We start from the raw sequence: 7,637 nt of genomic DNA on the forward strand, positions 1-7,637 counted from the left end.
ACCATTTATTAAAGAGATTGTCTTATTTCCATTTGATACTCTTTCCTGCTTTGTCAAAGATTAGTGGGCCATACATTTTTGGGTCCAATTCTGGGCTGTCTATTCAATTCCATTGTTCTATGTGTCTGTTTTTGTGCCAGTACCATACTGTCTTCATTAGTACAGCTTTGTAGTAGAGGCTAAAGTCTGGGATGGAGATGTCTGCCACTTTGTTTTCATCCTCAATATTATTTTGGCTATTCTGGGTCTTTTGTGGTTTCATGCAAATTATAGGATTGTTTGTTCTAGCTTTGAGAAGAATGGTGGTGCAATTTTGATTGGAATTGCATTGAATGCATACATTGCTTTGGATAGGATTGACATTTTAACAATGTTTACTCTTTCAAACCATGAGCATGGAATGTTTTCCCCTTTCTTTATGTCTACTTCAATTTCCTTTATAAACTTTCTATAGTTTTCAGCATACAGATCTTTTACATCTTTGGTTAGGTTTATTCCTAGGTGTTTTATGGTTCTTGGTGCAATTGTAAGTGGAATAAGTTTCTTTATTTCTCTTTCAGTTGCTTCATTGTTTGTGTATACATATGCAACTGATTTATGTACATTAGTTTTGTACCTTGAGACTATGCTGAATTCATGTATCAGTTCTAGTAGACTTTTGGTGGAGTCTGTTGGGTTTTCCATGCATGGTATGCTGTCATCTGAAAAAAGCTAGAGGTTGACTTCATCTTTGCCAATTTTGATGCCTTTGATTTCCTTTTGTTGTATGATTGCTGATGCTAGAACTTCCAACACTATGTTAAACAACAGCGGTGAGAATGGACATTCCTGTAGTGTCCCTGATATCAGGGGGAAAGCTCTCAGTTTTTCCCCATTGAGGATTATATTAGGTGTAGGCTTTTCATGAATGGATTTTATGATGTTTAGGTATGATCCTTCTATCCCGACTTTCTCAGGGTTTTTTATTAAGGAAAGATGTTGTATTTTGTCAAATGCTTTTTATGCATCTCTGACAGGATCATATGGTTCTTATCCTTTCTTTTATTAATGTGATGTATCATATTGATTGATTTGCCAATATCGAACCAGTCCTGAAGATCAGGAATGAATCCAACTTGATCATGGTGAATAATTCTTTTCATATGCTGTTGAATTAGATTTGCTAATATCTTGTTGAGAATTTTTGCATCCATATTCATTATGGATATTGGCCTGTAATTCAATTTTTTGATGGGTCTATATCTGGTTTGGGAATAAAAGTAATGCTGGCTTCATAGAATGAGTACAGAAGTTTTCCTTCCATTTCTATTTTTTTGGAACCACATGAGAAGGATAGGTATTATCTCTGCTTGAAATATCCGGTCGAATTCCCCAGGGAAGCTATCTGGTCCTGGACTCTTATTTGTTGGGAGATTTTTGAAAACTGATTCAAAATTTCACTAGTTATGGGTCTGTTCAAATTCTCTATTTCTTCCTCTTTGAGTTTTGGTAGTGTGTGTGTGTGTGTGCGTGTGTGTGTATGTGTGTGTGTGTGTGTGTGTGTGTGTGTGTGTTTAGAGTTTGTCCATTTCTGCCAGGTAGTCCAGTTTGTTGGCATGTAATTATCCATAGTTTTCTTTGATAATAGCTTGTATTTCTGAGGGATTGTTTCTAATAATTTCACTTTCTTTCATGATTTTATCTATTTGGGTCATCTCTCTTTTCTTGTTGAGAAGCCTAGCTAGAGGTTTATCAATTATGTTTATTTTAAAAACAATCTCTTAGTTTCATTGATCTGTTTTACTATTTTTTGTGGAGGTTTTGTTGTTGTTGTGTCTGTGGATTTTTTTTTTTGGATTCTATATTGTTTATTTTTGCTCTAATCTTTATTATTTCTCTTCTTCTGCTGGGTTTGGTGTGTATTTGCTTTTCTGCTTCTAGTTCCTTTAGATGTGCTGTTGTATTCATATTGAGGATTTTTCTTGTTTCTTGAGATAGCCTGGATTGCAATGTATTTTCCTCTTAGTACTGCCTTTGCTGCATCTCAAGGGGTTGCATTGTTGTGTTTTCATTTTCTTTTGTTTCCAAATATATATTTTTAAATTTATTCTCTAATTGCCTGGTTGACCCATTCATTCTTTATTAGGATGTTCTTTAACCTCCATGCTTTGGGAGGTTTTCCAGATTTTTCCCTGTTGTTGATTTCAAGTTTCACAGTATTGTGATCTCAGAGTGTGCATAGTATGATCTCAATTCTTTTACATTTATTGAGGGCTGTTTTGTGACCCAGTATGTGATATATCTTGGAGAATGTTCCGTGTGCACTTGAGAAGAAAATATATTCTGCTGTTTTAGGATGTAGAGTTCTAAATATATCTGTAAAGTCCATCTGATCCAATGTATCATTCAGGCCCATTGTTTATTCACTGATTCTCTGTCTAGATATGTCCATTGTTGTAAGTGGAGTATTAAAGTCCCTGCAATTACCATATTCTTACCAATAAGGTTGGTATGTTTGTGATTTTTTTTTTATATTTGTGTGCTCTGGAATTCGGTGCACAGACATTTATAATTGTTATTTATTCCTGAAAGATAGACCCAGTAATTATTATATAATGCCCTTCTTCATCTCTTGTACAATCTAATTTAAAGCCTAATTTGTCTGATATGAGTATGGCTTCTACAGCTCTCCTTTGACTTCCAGTAGCATGATAAATATTTCTCCTTCCCCTCACTTTCAATCTGAAGGTGTCCTGAGATCTAAAATGGGTCTGTTGTAGACAATAAATGTATGTATCTTGTTTTTTTGTTTAATCCATTCTGATACCCTATGTCTTTTGATTGGAGTATTGGTCCATTTACATTCAGTGTTATTGTTGAAAGATATAGGTTTAGAGTCATTGTGTCATCTGTAGGTTTCTTGCTTGTAGTGATGTCTCTGGTCCTTTGTGGTCCTTACAACATTTCACTCACAGAGTCCCTCTTAAGATCTCTTGTAGGGCTGGTTTAGTGGTGATGAATTCCTTCAGTTTTTGTTTCTTTGGGAAGACCTTTATCTCTCTTTCTATTCTGAATGACAGTCTTGCTGGATAAAGGATTCTTGGCTGCATATTTTTCCTTTTCATCACACTGAAGATTTCCTGCCATTTCTTTCCGGCCTGCTGAATTTCAGTAGACAGGTCTGCCACTACTCTTATGGGTCCACCTTTGTAAGTTATAGCCTGTTTATCCCTAGCTGCTTTCATAGTTTTCTCTTTTTCCTTGTATTTTGCCAGTTTCAGTATGATATGTCATGCAGAAGATTGATTGAAGTTACATGTGAAGAGAGTTCTCTGTGCCTCTTGGATTTAAATGCTTCTTTCCTTTCCCAGATCAGGGAAGTTCTCAGCAATGATTTGTTCAAGAACACCTTCAGCCCCTTTCTCTCTCTTATTCTTCCTCTGGAAAACCGATAATACAGAGATTGTTCTGTTTGATTGAATCACTTAGTTCTCTACTTCTCTCTTCGTGATCCTGAATTTTTCTATCTCTCTTTTTCTCAGCTTCCTCTTTTTCAATAATTTTATCTTCTAATTCATCTATTCTCCCCTCTTCCTCTTCAATCCATGTGGTGGCCACCTCCATTTTATGTTGCACTTCATTTACAACAGTTTTTAATTCATCATGACTATTTTTTTTAGTTCCTGGATCTCTACAGCAATAGATTCTCTACTGTCTTCTATGCTTTTTTCAAGACAGAAATTAATCTTATGACTGCTATTCTAAATTCTTGTTCAGTTATGTTGCTTAAATCTGTTTTTGATCAATTCTTTATCTGTCACTTCTTCCTGGAATTTCTTTTCATGAGAATTCTTCCGTGTCTTCATTTTGGCTAGTTTTTTGTCCCTAATGAGTTTTAAAAGCTTGTTATGTACTCTGCACCTGCAAGCACTGCTATATTACTGTACACTGTCCATGGCCAGGCCCTTCACGAAGTGTTTTTTGGAGAGTGTTACTTCATTTCTGTTGTTGTGATTTTGGTTATTCTATTTCTTTACTTGTAGTGATGTTTTGGACCCTCCACCGGGTGGGCTTTGATTTGTTCTTTGAAGTAGCCCTAGAAAGGAAAAAAAAAAAAAACAGGCAAACAAATAGGAAACAAAAACACACAAACACTCAAACAAATGAAGCAAGCAAACAAACAAACAAACAAGTCCAAAAGCATAAAACCAGAAACACCAGTTACAAGAACATGGTGGAGATGGTGCTGATGGACTAGCACATATAAAGAGAGAAATTACAGGGAAGGGAAAAAGAAAAAAATAAACAATGACCATGCTCAGAGACTAAAGAGCTTAATCTGGAAGTAGAAAAAGGAAAATAATGAAGGAGGTGGGGAAAAAGAAAAGAAGTTAGTTACCCAGAGAAACTATGTGACTTGATTATTCCAGAGAGAGAGAAAGGAAAGGAGTATAGAACATGTATCAAGAGAATGGATTAAACATGTCTGCTTAAAAAACAACAACTAGAGTAACCAGGCTAGAGGAAGGAAGGATAAGGAGAAAAGGAAGGAAGAATATACCTAGGTAACAAGAATTGTCCTAGAATTCATCCAGACAATGCAGCAAAGCTGGTCTGGAAGATGGGGCAGTCTGATTCCTCAGTATCTATCCCACTCCAGTAGATTTGCAGTCACCAGGTGCAGAGGGGCATGGTTTGGTATATGCAGGTCCTGCCTCCACTGTGGGCCTTGAGGACCAATCCCTGAGGCCCCGCCTTGGTGGTGGTGGCAAGAAAAATGGCGAACCTTTAGTCTCTTCTCCAGGGACCTGTGTCCCAAATCGCTCAGTTTGAGCTGTCCTCACTGTGTGGGGGGTGTAGATGAGGCTGTCTTGCTCCACCAACTCCCATGCCCAGGTGCTTGGCTGGGATTCAAACTCCCACTCTGTGCAGCCAGGTACTGGGGAAGGGCCACTAGGGACCACCAGATATGTGGCAGGCTTTTCCCCACAGTAGTCTAGGGAGGGGATAGCTTTCTCCTACTGCAGACTGCACCCCCTACCTACCACCAGACCTCGGTGTGGTGCCCTTCTTCCCCAGGTGCGCAAACAGGGCAGCTGGCCCTAGTCCAAAAAAGCCTGGCAGTAAGAGATGGGCTCCTTCTCCATCCCAGTCCGAGGTTTTGCTTTTGTCCAGACACAGTCATACACATCCCCAGCCACCCCCTCTCTACCCTTTGTCTCTCTGCAGAAGGGGATCCCTCCCCTCCATGATACATGACCTGTTTTATCTCCCCCAGTTTGAAATCACCCACCTACGGCCTGTCAGGTTTTCCCGGTGTCTCCCTGGTAGACTCAGTCTCTTTTCCTCACAGTCTCTTGGGGTTGAAAGTCTCTTGGCTTCAATGCATTTTTGTTTGAGAGACGCAGGAATATGGAACCCCTTACTTCTCTGCCATGTTGGCCCCTCAGACGATTAGAAATTTCATCTCTGCCCTGCATTCTGTAGGAAGGAGAAAGGGACTGGAAATGAAGTTAATAATCGATCACACCTGTGTGATGTAGCCTCCATAAAATTTCCAATCATATAGGGCTTCGAGAGCTTCTGGATTTGTGAACAAATTTCAGATTTATTTTTTCTTAAAATGTTGGGTAAAATTCAACAGTGAAACTATCTGGTCTTCACTCAGCTTTAGAGATGTTGGAATACTAATTGAAACTCCTTATTAGTAAAATATCTATGTAGACATTTTATTACATTGCTATGTAGTTATGTTAGTTTGTATGTTTCTTAGCATTTGTCCATTTGTTGGTTGTCTAGTTTGTTGGCATTTCATTGTTCATAGTATCTCTTCTGACCTTTTCATCATATAATCCTTTGTATATTGAAAAGGTATCATTTGTAATATCTCCTTTTTTATTTATAATGCTATTGATTTGGATCCACTTTTTTTCCTTGATTAGTTGAGGTAAATGTCAATTTTGTTTATGTTTTCAAAGAAATAATTGCTAGTCAGGTGAACCTTGTTTTTCCATTTTCTGTTTTATTTGTTTTTGTTCTAATCTTAATTATTTCCCTTTTTTCTGCTAACTTTATTTTCATTATGTTCTTCCTTTCTAGTTCCTTAAGGCATAGTGTTAGTATGTTTATTTGAAATCTTTCTTGTATTTTAATGTAGGCATGTATTGCTCCAAACTTACACTTCAAAATGATTTTTCTTCATCCCATAAGGTTGGTATTTTGTGCTTCCATTTAATTTATTTCAAAATACTCTTTTCAAAATTTGTCTTATTTCATTACGTCATTTGTTTAGAAGACTTTTATTTATTTTTTAAAATTTTTTGTTAACATTTATTCATTTTTTTCAATATATGAAATTTATTGTCAAATTGGTTTCCATAAAACACCCAGTGCTCATCCCAAAAGGTGCCCTCCTCAATACCCATCACCCACCCTCCCCTCCTTTTAAAAAATAATCAGTGTGAATTTTTCAGTTTTCTTCTTGTTATTCATTTCTAGTTTCATAACACTGAATTCACAGAAGACACTTGGTATGTCAGTCTTCTTGACTTTGCTGAGATTTCTTTTATGATCCAACATATGTATATCCTAGAAAATCCATCATGTGTACTTGAGAAAGGTGTTTATCCACTTATTTTCAGTATTTTGTATATATATTTTAGGTCCTTTTGTGTACACTGTTTTTGAAATCCATGGTATTCTTATTTTTATCTCTTTTGTCTGGATGATCTTTTGAGTGTTGGGAACATGGTATTAAACTTCCTATCATTTTGTTGGGTTTTATTTCTCCTTTTAGCTGTGTTACTTTTTTAGCTTTGTTTATTTAAGTGCTCCATTGTTGCATTCTTGCATGTATAACTATTACAATTATTTCCTTGATTAATTGTCCCATTTATATTTATTTAAAGAATTTATTTGTCTCCATTATTTTTAGTTTTAAGTTTATTATTTCTGATAAAAGTATAGCCATCCTTCCTTTTTTTTTCCCACGTGCTTTAAATATCTCCCTCCTCTCTTGGTCTATGTGTATCTGTAAGAATATAGTCAGTCTCTTGTAAGCAGCATATTATTAGCCCCTGCTTTTTTTCAAACCTTTAAACCATATTGTATTTTTGATTGGATGATTGAATTCATTTACAAATGAAAATATTGTTAAATGAGAAATTACTGTTGGCATTTTAATTGTATTCTTCTTTTGTATTCCTTTTTTTTTCTTGTAATTTATCCTTCTAACTATTTCTGTATTTTGGTGTCATGTGGGGCAGTATGCTTTGACTTCATCATGCTCTTTTATACTACTACCACAGATTTTTTCCATTGAGCTTACCATGAGTATTAAATGAATTATTGGTGGTCTGGTGGTGAAGATTTCACTCAGTGTTTGTCTATCTTTTTTCATTTCTTAAGGGAAAATTTGTTTGGTATAGTATTCTTTGTTGAAAGTTGTTCTTTCAGAAGGTGGGAAGATGGCAGTGTAGGAGGACGCTGGACTCACCGTGTCCTGCTGATCACTTAGATTCCACCCACATCTGCCTAAATAACCCGGAAAACCACCAGAAGACTAGCAGAAATGATTTTCCGGAACCAAGCATAGATGAGAGGCCCACGGAAGAGGGTAGGAAGGACAGAGAGGTGCTGCACTCTACATGGACTGGCAG

The sequence above is a fragment of the Panthera onca genome, chromosome A1, assembly GCF_046562875.1.
Source record: "Panthera onca isolate mPanOnc1 chromosome A1, mPanOnc1 haplotype 2, whole genome shotgun sequence".
NCBI lineage: Eukaryota > Metazoa > Chordata > Mammalia > Carnivora > Felidae > Panthera > Panthera onca.